This window comes from Cricetulus griseus, chromosome X (assembly GCF_003668045.3).
Source record: "Cricetulus griseus strain 17A/GY chromosome X, alternate assembly CriGri-PICRH-1.0, whole genome shotgun sequence".
NCBI classification, from domain to species: Eukaryota; Metazoa; Chordata; class Mammalia; order Rodentia; family Cricetidae; genus Cricetulus; species Cricetulus griseus.
This window is the reverse complement of record NC_048604.1, coordinates 66,827,862-66,840,467: the sequence shown is the minus strand read 5'-3', so window position 1 is coordinate 66,840,467 and position 12,606 is coordinate 66,827,862. Positions and strand designations below refer to the sequence as shown.

Genomic DNA, 12,606 nt, shown 5'->3' with positions numbered 1-12,606 from the left:
GGAACTCACTATGTAGGCCAGGCTAGCCTTGGACTTACAGTAGTCCTCTTGTCTCAGCCCCCTGTGTGCTGGAATTACAGGCATGAGACACCACACCTACCTTGAACTTGGTCTTTGAGCAACACTGTTAAAACTATGGAAACTCATGGGGATGTACTAAATGCACTTTGCATTGGAGAGGGACACAAACTTCTTGGGATGGGCATGGTAGAAGGCAATGCTTTAAAATATGTTTGGATGTCAAGTTACCAAAAGATACATTTGTGATGGTTAGTCATTGCCAACTTGACTGGATGTACAATCAGTTAGGAGACTGTGAAGAAAATGTCTGGGCGTGTCTGTGAGACATTTCTGTAGACAATAAACTGAACAGGAAAGACTCGCCCTGCAAGTGGGTATACTTCGCTTTTTGACAATGGAAGGAACATGCCTTTAATACCAGCACATGGGAGGCAGAGACAGATGGATCTCTGTGAGTTCGAGCCTAGCCTGGTCTACAGAGCTAGTTCCAGGACAGCCAGGGCTATTATACAGAGAAACCTTGTCTCGAAAAACAAACAAACAAAGAAACAAACAAACAAAAAACTGTTCATTGCTAGGCATGGTGGTTTATACCTGTAATCCTAATATTTGCAATATTTGGGAGGCTGAAGTTAAAACTGCTGCTAGTTCAAGGCTAATTTGGGCTACATAATACGATTTAAGTTAGGCTGGGTTATGATATAAAGGCCCATGTTGCCAAGCTTGGCTCATAAATAGTTTTATCATATATATGACATGGGCCTTTAATTTCAGCTATTTGGGAATCAGAATCAGGAGGATTACAAGTTCAAGGTCTTCCTGTGATACAGAGCAAGGATAAGGCCAGCCTAGGTAATTTGGTAAGACCCTAACTCAAAAGAAAAATTAAAAGGAGGGCTGGGGCTATAGCTCAGAAGTAGAGTGTTTGTTGAGCATGTGCAGAGAGAGCCCTGGGTTCAGCTATCACATCTGAGGGGGGAAAGCTGCTTATCCAAAACAAAGTCGTTATTTATATTTGATGGAAGGAATGCTCTGAAGTGTAAGGACCTGCCGTGTGATTCACCTTCAGGGGCCTGACAAAGGATCTATGCTAATCACTGTTTGTCAGTGTGACAAATGCTTAAGACAATTTCAAAGGAGGACAGAGTCATGTTGGTTCAAGGTTTCAGAAGTTTCAGTCCATGGTTGGCTGGTTCCAGTAATTTTGGGTCCAAAGTGAGTCATAGCTTCATGATAGAGTGAACGTGTGCTGCACATCTGACTACCTCATGGTGACCAGGAAGCAGACAGAGAGGGACAACATGCTCTCCTCCAACTAGGCATCTCTTCCGAAACTTTCTGTCACCTCCTAATAATGCCATAGAATTTTGACTCTATTAGTGGATTGTTCCATTGATTACGTCAGAGCCATCCCTGGACCACCAAAGACTGATGTCCATCCATCTCGTCGGACAAAATGCATTTAGATCATTTCCAAGATTGCCCAGAGTTTCACAACGCACAACTCCAACACTGTTCAGAAGTCCAAGTCCAAAGTTTTTCTGAGACCTTTAGGTGTGAGCCCCTATAAAATTCAAAAGAAAACTTCTTACTTCCAATGGATTCGGCGGCAGTTTTGGGTGGCTCAGTAATGTTCGAGGCCACTGGGCTCATGGAGGTAAAGCTGAAGACAAGGAGTGGATGGATCCTTGTCACCAAGCTGGGCTGCTTGATCCAGGGACATGAAGATTAAGTCCCTGGAAGACATCTAACTGTTCTTTCTGCCCATTAAGGAGTCCAAGATGATTGACTTTTTCCTGGGCACATTCCTAAAGGATGAGGTTCTAAAGATCATGCCAGTGCAGAAGCAGACTCGGGCTGGCCAGCAGACCAGCTTCAAGGCTTTTGTTACTACTGGGGACTACAATGGTCATGTTGATCTTTGTGTTAAGTGCTCCAAGGAGGTGGCCACTGCCATCCTATGGGCAATCATTTAGGCCAAGCTTTCCATTGTCCCTGTGTGGAGAAGCTACTTGGGCAACAAGACTGGCAAACCCCACACTGTTTCCTGTAAGGTGATAGGCCACTGTGCCTCTGTGTTGTTCCATCTCATCCTGCCCCCAGAGACACCGACATCATCTCTGTTCCTGTGTACATCAGCCAGGGGCTACACTGCCATCCTGGGCAACTTTGCCAAGGCCACTTTTGATACCATCTCCAAGACCTACAGATACTTGATCTCTGACCTCTGTAAAGAGACTATGTTCACCAAGTCTCCTTATCAGGAATTCGCTGACCATTTTGTGAAAACCCATCCTCGAGACTCTGTTAAGAAGACAGAGGTTCCAGCTGTGGCCACCACACAAGGTTTTTGTTGTTTTGTTTTGTGTTTTTTTGCTTGTTTGTTTTTGAGACAGTCTAATTATGTAGCTCTGGCTGTCCTGCAACTCACTATGTAGACCAGACTGGCCTCAAACTTCCAGAGATCTGCTTGCCTCTGCCTCCTTAGTGTTGGGATTAAAGGCATGTGCCACTATGCCCAGCTCATATAAAGGTTTTTATATAATAAAAGTGAAAAAACAAAGAAAGCCGGGCAGTGGTGGTGCATACCTTTAATCCCAGCACTGGGGAGACAGAGGCAGATGGATCTCTTCATACTACTGCAAAATATCCTAACATGCCCCTTTTCTCTGTTTCCTGTCTGTCATGATGTGAACTGCTGTGCCACATCCTTTCCATCACAATGTACTGAACATATTAAACTCCAAGACAATATAAATATTACCCATTTTAAGTTGCTTTTCTGTGGTATTTTGTCACAGTCCTGTAAACCTGGTTAAAACGAAGGGAAAAAAATCACATATAGTTAATTTACCCTTGAAGGTCTTTTCCCTATTTATTTATCTATTTATTAGACAAGGTTTCTCTGTGCAGCCCTGGCTGTCTTGGAACTCTGTAGGCCAAGCTGGCCTCAAACTCAGGGATCTGCCTGCCTCTGCTTTCTGAGTACTGGGATTAAAGGCTTGTATCATCACTGCCTAGCAAGGGTCATTTTCAAAAGCTCCACATTGAAGATCTGTGTAATGCTTAATGCTAGGCAAGTGTTTGGGTAAGGTCCCCATTTCTTCAACTGAGCAGCAGATTAAACAAGTGGTTTTGTTTAGCACCCCCATTGCATGAAAAATACCTGTATGCGAAGACTACAAACACTGTGTAGGCTGATAAAACACACTGTGAGAAGCACTCAGGAACTGAGATCACCTAAGTGTGCGGCAGCTTCACGTCTTCCCAGTCTCACTCATTGTGGGACACGGGGATGGTAGGCAGATTGCCCTCCATTATTTACGTTTTTATTTCTCGTGTGCATGTTGGATGAGACTATACAGCCCCAGAGGAAGTTATCGAGGCTCCCAAAGGTATATTTAGGAACAAATTCAGGAAGCAGTCCCTAAGTTAAAATGATCAGGAATCAGCAGAGGCTGTCCAGGATGGCTTATACCTACACCCTAACATGCAGGGGCTGAGACAGGAGGATTTCTGCAAATCCAAGGTCAGCCTGGATTACATAGTGAGTTCCTGGCTAGCCGGGGCTCTATAGGACGACCCTGTCTCAAAACCTCAAGAGGAAAAAACCAAGGAGGTTATGAAAAACAATAACAACTCAGCCATTTTAAAATGTAACTTAATTTTAATTTTTAAAATTTAACTTCTTTATTGATTCTTTGGAAGTTTTCATCATGCACTCCAATTCTGTTCACCTCCCAGTCCTCCCATATCCTCCCCTCACCCATGCAATGCCCCCCAAAACATAACAAAATAAGTAAGCAAGCAAACAAACAAAAACAAGAAGAAAAAAGCCCCCAAGACAAACAAAACAAAACAGCAACAAAAACCTCTTTGTTTCCCCTTCTTTCTTGCCTTTCCAACAACTCTTCGTTCATCCTGGTGCCAATGGAGGCTTCAGTGTGCCATATAGTATACCCTTGTCTCATCAGTTTTACTGGCAAATGTTCATTGCAATGCGTCACTGGTCTGGTTCAAGGCCTCTGGTTTGTGGCACACCATCATCACTGGATCCTTACTGAAATTCCTCTGGGATATCATGTGGTTATGGTGAGTCTTGGAGATCCTGTGGGTATTGTTCCACAGGACCGGTTCTTTCACTAGCTCCATCAGGTTTTAGATGGGGTAGATGTTAGGGTGAGCCAACCCAAGGCCTGGCTGTGGACCTGGTTGGTAGCTGAGCTGGTCAGTCCGGGTCACTGGGGCCACCCACCTCAGGCAAGCAGAGTAGTCAGCTCCCATACATGCATGCCCTCATGCATGCCCTCGGGGTCAGGGTCGGTTCACCCTTGCCTGTGGTGAGGGGTGGGGCCATCTTTTGCAAGTGTAGGGGCCAGCTCTCTTGCTGTTGTGTCCATCCAGAAGCAAGGCCAGCTTTCCCAGGGCCAGTGAAGGATGGGGCCAGTTCAGCATGACCCTCTGATTTTATCTCACATGGTTCCTAAGCCCTCTTGAGGTGACACAGGCCACAGACATCAACACAGACCCCAGCTGCATCTGGACCATGGACTCAGCCATGGCCCCTCTATAGTAGTTTGGGCCCAGCTGACCTCCTGGTTCTGGGTGGAAGCAATGACCAATCATGTTGGGATGGTTCTGGTGGCCTCATGGCTGCTGGACACCATCAAGGCCCAACCCTTTGCTTCTATGTGATCTTGGGTGACAACATGGGAGTCAGACTTCAGCACAGACCCCAGCTGTGGTAGGATCATGAACCCCAGACATGTTCCTCGGCAACAGGTGGGTCTGGATGTTACCACTGCTCCAGGTGACAGTGCAGGCTGCTTAGATGGGCACAGGCCCCAGTGGCAGTGTCACCCTCAGACACCAACATGGCTCTCGATTTTGTGTGTCTGCACTGCCTTATGGTAACAGGAGCCTTGGACATCAACACAGATCCTGGCTGCAGTAGGGCCATGGATCCTGACATGACCCGGACATTGCTGCTCTGGCCCAGACATCACCATGGCATTGAGTAGCTGCACAGGCCACTCAGAACTGCATACATCCTGGCCTTCAGACACCAGACTGGACTCAGGCGGCTGACCTGACCCTGGGTAATCTCAGGGCCTTCGGTGGCAACAGGAGCCACATACATCAATCCAGACCCTGGCTGCTATAGGGCCAGAGACCCAGACGTGGCCCTCAGCAGCAGCCTGGGCTGGGATGATACCATGGCCCTGGGGAGCAGCACATGCCACCTATATCTGCATGGACCCTGCTGTGTGGTGTGGCCCTCAGAATCCAACCAAGCCTCAGGCTCCGGCCCAGATTCTGGGCCTCTGTGTGGGCCCTTGTGGCAACCTGAGCCAAAGACTTCAACATGGACTCCACCTGCAACTGGACCATCAGGCACACATAGTACATATATACATGCAGGCAAAACACGCAAACACATAAACTAAAAAAGAATACATCTTTTAAAAAGCATTGTTACTCAAGGACTTCACCGCAGTTCTAGAAAGACTATGTTTTCTCAGCACAGGGATAACAGGAGCCTCCCAAAGTTCAACCAGGTCGATCCCGAAATAGAAACGACTCAAATGGGATTCATCAATTCATCAGGGGCAGGGCAAGCTATCTCAGTTCAGTTGTAATAAGGATGAAGTAATTGTTGTGTTGTCATAACAAAATGCACAGAATCTTGAAAAGTAGGGCTCAAGCCCAAGAATGTGTTAGTGTTTATTTCCTGTGTCATAGGAGAAGTGTATTGCATGTGGCAGACCTTAGTCTTGGTTCCTAGGGATGCATATTCTGTTAGAAATCGGGAACCTTGCCCAAGTTCCTTTATGTTTTCAGCAACCATTTGCAAAGATTATCCAATCTCTGTAACTTGGAATCTAACTGAATTCAGCCTTTCCTGGTGTCCATAGTAATAGCTAATAGTTTTTATGTATGTACTATGTGATAGGCCTAATTGTATTTTACTTTGATTCAACACACTAGCCTGGTTGCTAACCACTTTGTCACTGCTTCTTCCTTTTGTCTTTAATTCACTGGTCCTCTCTTTTAAGGAACTGAAAGCTAAGAGTATTCAATGAGGAAGCAGAACTCTTTGGGATTTGTCCTCAGATTCATACCCTCTGGTTCTGAAAAAAAAATTGTTTGGTCATTGGGTGAATCTGTTTTGGGGGACTGCACTTTGCATAACTCCTAAGCGGTCTCCCATTTTCCATTGCTTTTCTTCTAAGGGGAAGGTCTTTGTAGTGTTATGAGAGGGGGTCCCCCTGTGTAGACTCAGATTCACTATGTAATTCAAGCTGGCTTGAAACTCCTGATCATCTATCCTTTAAAGATGGGCACTACCACTCATGTTGTGAATGTGACTGACAACTGCTGTTCCTACTCTAGATCTCTGTTGATTGACTCAAGATAGCATTTTTGCTTCTCCTCCTATTCTTCTTCTTCTTCTTTTTTTTTTTGAGCTAGGGTTTTACTACATAGCCCTAGCTTTTCTAGAACTCTCTGTTGACTAGGCTGGCACATCTCTTCTTTAGCAGCTTTTCCTAGCAGCATTTTCCTTGGAGAGATTTTCTGCTGTTGCTGAACAATAGTGACTAGTGACGGCAGAGCCTGGATGTATGAGGAAGTTGATTTCTCTGTGTGCTCTCGGGAGCAGAGGAATGTGCTTATCATAGAGAAGGAAGCAAAAAAAAAAAAAAAAAAACCACCACCACCACCACCAACAACAAAAAAAAACCCAAACCAAACTCAATAAAGACAATGAGTGAGGTTGTCTATTGTCTGAGCTTCTGAAAACATTAAGCCCTGTGTGGTTGTGCAAGCCTATAATCCCAGCACTTGAGGTAATCCTGGGCTACATAGGGAGTTTAAAGCCAATCTGGAATATACAGCCAAACTCTGACAAAACAAAACAAGTAAACAAAAACTTCTTATTTTTCCTGATATTATATTGGCTTCTGTTACACTTATAACTGAAGAATGAAGGTATGGTCATCTTAAGGTGACTATCATGCCTATATAGGTCTTTGGACCAATTTCCTTTAATTTGTCACTAGATGTACAACATCTAGTGAGGCCTTTTATACTGCTTCAAAGTCTTTCTTTCCACTGTCCAACAAGCTGCTGTTCATTTAGTTACTGCTGTCAACACCTCAGGGATTGGGCTGAGGCCAAGTCACAAGTCAGTGCCAGTAGTTAGTGCATGTATTCATTTCCATTGTGTGACAGTGGGTGATTTATATATGTATTTAAGATGAGTTGGAAGGCTGTCATAGATAAAGTGGAAAGACAGAGTTCCAGATTCAAAGAGGTGGGTGAAAGAAACATTTTTACTCGACAACCTGCAAAATCTCAGTCAGGGAGCTCAGAGAGGGTAGAGCCAGGAACTCTAGGTTGCTTCTTCAAAATTCAAGTTTTCATGATAGTTGAACTGCTTTGCAGTGCTTGGATTTTTTTTTTCTAGGCAGGGAAAGGCAGACAAAAGAAAGAGAAAGAGTAGTGCAGACAAGTAAGACAGGCGGTTCAACACATGGAAATTCAGAGAAGTAGAGGGACAAGGCACCGAGATGACAGAAAGGTGCAGGAGGTAGAAAGCCCTAGAGATAGCCCAGAGCATTCCAAAGTATCAAGTCAGGAACCAGTGCATTTACTAGGAGGCCAGCCAAACCAGCCAGGCTAGCTGTATATGCTGATATAGCCAGAAGAACCAAGAGCCCCGCAGACCAGCTTAAGCCTTTGGAATAGATCTGTCTCATTCCGTCGCAAAAATCCATCTGTGACTGGGAGAGGGGGGGGGAACAGGTAGAGCCATATTAAAGACATTGTGGTTATGCAGGCAGCACCAGTTATGAGCAGGGCCATTAAATTAGAATAGGATGTAGGTCACTTATACCTTAACTGATATATCTGCAAAGGAAAATTCTAGAGGTCCACAAGAGCCTAACATATTGAACTGTAACACAGGGTGGGAGGAAGGAAAATGGTTAAGGCACTGTGCCTATAAGTAAAGAAAATGAGCACGGGGAGCCAATCTAAGCCTGGGAAAGTAACAGGAATGGAGTCTACAAGGTATCCATTACACCTTAAAAGTAGAAGGATTGGAGTTCCCTTAGACTTGGAGTCTAAGTGTTGGACACTTTACATTTTTCCTCCCATTTTCTGGTCTCATAAATCTGTGAACAGATAACAGAGAAATGATATAAGTCTAGAGAGCATAAATCTATTCCATGTACTCTGGTTAGGGAGTAGAAAGAGAGTTATGGGTAGGAAGAGAGTGATATTTTCTGTGTAGATGGGCCCCCAACTAGAAACTCACACAGATGTCCTGCGGAGTTGGGCTACTCTTCTGGGTCTGCCTAAGTTTGAATGGCAAAGAAGGCAAACTGTATAAGTTCTAGCAATAAAGAAGTTGTGGGAGGATGGTAGACTTGAGGACTGTATGCTACCAGATGGAAATACGTTATAATAATTCTTTTTAAATGAGCTTTTTTAAAAAAAATAAAATGAGCTTTTTAAGCCAGATGTGGTCATGCATGCCTTTGATCCTAGCACTATGGAGGCAGAGCTAGGCAGATCTCTGTATTTGAGACGAGTCTAATCTACAAAGCAAGTTCCAGAACAGCCAGAAACAAAGAAACACAGAGAAACCTTGTTTTGAAGAAACAAAACAAAGAAAAGGACAACAAGCTGTCTTAGTCAGTGTTCTATTTCTATGAAGACACACCATGATCAAGATAATTCATCAAGAAGCATTTAGGGTCCAGAGAGATGGCTCAGTGGTTTAGAGCACTGGTTGCTCTTCTAGAGGACCCTGGCTCAATTCCCAGCATCCACATGGCAGCTCATACTTGTCTGTTACTCCAGTTTTAAGATTTGTGGCACCCTCACACAGACAAACATGTAGGCAAAACACCAATGCACATAAAATGAAAATAAATTAGAAAAAGAAAAGCATTTAATTGTGTATTTGCTTATAGTTTCAGAGGCTTATTCCATTATCAACAGGGCAGTGAGCATGGTGGCATGTATGCAGACAGGCACTGAACCACTGGGAACTACAACCTGATCTATAAGCAGAGAGAGAGAGAGAGAGAGAGAGAGAGAGAGAGAGAGAGAGAGAGAGAGAGAGAGAGAGAGAGAGACTGGATGTGACATAGGCTTTTGAAACCTCAGAGCTACACACTTCCTCCGAATCCTTCTAATCCTTCTCCAGTAGAGCCTTTCCCTGATAACTAAGCATTCAACTATATGAGCCTACGGGGACCATTCTTTTTCAAACCACAACATGAGCTTCTTCCCTTTGTTCCAAATAAGCCTAGACAAAAGACCCCATGGCAGTCAGGAAGCCAGGGGAGGTCCTGGAAATTAGTTCTCAGTGATGATGATCTGATAGTAATGAGAGAAGGACTGAGGCAGCAAAGGACAAGATGCTCATTTTGGAGTGTTAACTTTCAGTCCAGTATTTCCTCACTGTGCTCCCTTTCCTCCCTTTTGGAATGGTAATGTACATTCTGTGGCATTGTATGTTGGAAGTCTGTGATCAGCTTTTTGATTTTACAGAGGTTTATAGTTAAGAGAGTTCCTTGAGTCTCAGAAGAGGCTTTGGGCTTTGAAGTAGTCTTGAGATTGAAAGACTATGGGGCCTTACGATAGGGCTCTTACTACGTCTATGGGTCCAGGGAGTGGAATGTGATGGTTTGGATAAGAATGGCTTCCATAGGCCACCATGCTTCTCACCATGATGACAACAGTTTAAACTGTAAGCAAGCCCCAATTAAATGTTTTCCTTTATAAGAGTTGCTGTGGTCATGGTGTCTCTTTACAGCAATAGAACACTGACAAAGACAGATAGTGATGAGGACATCACATGAAAGGCAGCTCAAGATCCTTAGTTCCTCTGCTTATGTCCTCCATAAGGGAAGCTCCTGGAGGAATGTGGTGGGGTCCATGAAGACTATAGCTATGGGGAGTGAATTAAGTCCAGAGTGAATGTGTATTATTGACGTGGGCGTAGCCAAGTCAAGGACCCCAGTCCCTCAGACTCATGGAAATGATAAGGCCTTCCCCAGGTTAGGCACAGGGGAATGGCAAAGCTTCCTCTGGCACAAGTACAAGTGTTGAGAAAGGATTAACCTTTAGTTCTAGCTAAGACCAGTGTGATGACTAATCTTGGTTAATCAACTTGACTACATCTGGAATTAATGAAAACCCAAGCAGCTGGATAGACCTGCAAGAGATTTTTTTCTTTATTGGATCATCTGATGTAGGGAAGACCCATTCTAAATCTGGGCTACACCTTCTGGTGGCAGGCTACATAAAAGGACACAGAAGAAGGGAGGTTTTTTCATTTGCCTGCTTGCCCTCACTCTCACTGGCAAGTTTATCTACCCTGCTGCTGAGGCACTCCTTTCCTTTAGGATTCCTTTCTTTAGGATTCAAATGTATTCTGAAGACAAACTGAGACAACCCGCCTCATGGACTGAACAACTATCTAGCTTTTCCATTGGGAAGACAGACATTGTTAGATTAGCTGGACCACAGCCTGTAAGCCACTCAAATAAATCTCACATATGTTAATTCTGTCAGTTCTGCTCCTCTAGAGAACCCTGACTAATATAACCAATGTACAGAAAATATGGACCACAGCCTTCTTCTCCCAGATATTTATAGGTCAAGACTGCTCCCCTATAGAGACCTCCCACCTAGATCACCCAACTGTTAGGAACATAAGTGAAACCAGTTTCTGTGTTTAGAATACTAATGTGCTGTCTGTCACATAGGAACTTGACATCAGGAAAGTCAGATAGGAACTAATCCCTCCTCATCAAGGCAATATCTGATGTGTTATGGACTGGCCAAATCCAAAGCAGGCATTGATTGTGCTAATGTACTAATCCCATTAATATTTTGTCTGTGTTGTGGTCTGAAGCTCAGTGAAATCAGGCATTGGTTCGAGAGGCAGGGTTCACATTCAGTTGGTTGGACTGGATCAGAGAGCTCCCCAGCAAACTCAAGAAAAAGAGGCCTCTGGCGAAGAGGAGGAGGGGCTGGAAGTTTGTGTGGGCTCTTTCAAGCTGGGAAGCAGATGGTGACAGTGTGTGTTACTGTTGTTGTGATTTGTCTCAGGTTTATCCTTATATTTCCCCTGACTTTTATTATATAATAAACAGCAGAGGAAAACACATTAATATGTTAGTGAACCATCCCTAAGCTGTGAGCCCCGATAGAGTAAAGCTACTGCCCAATGAAATGATACAAATGGATCTTTGGAACTGCCCTTAGGATAGCACTGCTGTGCTCCTGAGACATGACTTCTCTAGCCTCTGCATTGATACCCGTCAGCAAGAGGACTTTGAGACTGGATTCAGTGGCTCTGGCTTCAGTGACTGTTGAACTTTTGGCACCATTGTTTAGCTCACACATGCCTGCCCATCATCACTACTGCTAGCTGGCACTTTCAAGGACCTTCTGGACCTCCACCAGTGCCATCCTTCTGGCTTGCTGCAGCTGAAGGACTTCACTGCGGTCATGGGTTGAGCCTGCAATGCTTCAGAAGCATCCTCACCAGAGAAGATTCCCCAGCGGAACCCTGCAGCAGCATTTTCTGACCATCTAAGTGTTCCCTGCTTGGCGGGATATATGTTTAGCTTTTATGTTGTAATGAATGCTTATGTGAATAAAACCAGCATATTTGAAAGACAAATCTTGTGTGATATTCTAACTGCAGAGAACCTCACAGCCCACTGGCTGTACTGTCTATACTAATCCTCCTCCTTGTGCTATACATAGTCAGTTGGATGAATTTCCCAGGAGCTTCATAGGTGTCCTCTATCAGAGTGAGCACACAGCCCATCCCATTCCAGCTTTTTTTTGTATGCATGTCTGGCCGGGTGTCCAGGATCAAGGCATGCAGGACAAAGCATCTAGCCTAGCTCCTGTAACTCTCCATGCTTCCATAGTTTTGCTAGGCTACTAAACTGCTTCAGAGCCTTCTTTGGGGTGCAGGTGCTGACTCCAGAAGCAGAAGGTAGGCATTCTGGGAAGTCAGGGGATTTGCCTCTGTTCTGTAAGGTGGGGTGAAAGGACCTCAGAGAAGAGGTCCAGAACCTGGCATTCACTTCCCCTTTCTGGGCCTCAGTAAATTAGGCCCAGAGAGCTGTTGCCTCCCAGGGTAGATGGAGGATCCAGTTTGATATGGGAGGCTGCTGTGAGCTGTGAATGCCTGTCTACAGGTGAAGGAGCCTTAGTCGTCATGTGAAGGAGCCTCCATGTCTACACAGGGTGGAGGGGTCCTTGTGTTCAGTCACTGAGAAACACAGGAGCACCTGCCTGCGCACTGACAAACCAGCAGGCAGTTGGCTAAACAATCTGGGAGGCAACTCTGACTTGGTCCAAGACCAAGACAGAAACAACCTGCAAAGCTGGACTCCCAGGAAAGTCCACACCCTGGGGGAGATAGTGTTGGCAAGTGTGGGGACAGTTAGGGAGTCTGAGAGGCCTCCTCTGCTAGGCAAGCGGCTGACGGGAGCAGGTCAGTGGTGATTTAGTAGGAGAGTGTGTGGCAAGAAGAGGGAGGAAGGC

General features: G+C 45.0%; 1 pseudogene; it reads left to right on the top strand.

Annotated features, from left to right (window-relative positions):
• The first annotated feature begins 1,708 nt into the window (after positions 1-1,708).
• LOC100762736 lies at positions 1,709-5,042 on the top strand (annotated as a pseudogene).
• Positions 5,043-12,606: the final 7,564 nt, after the last annotated feature.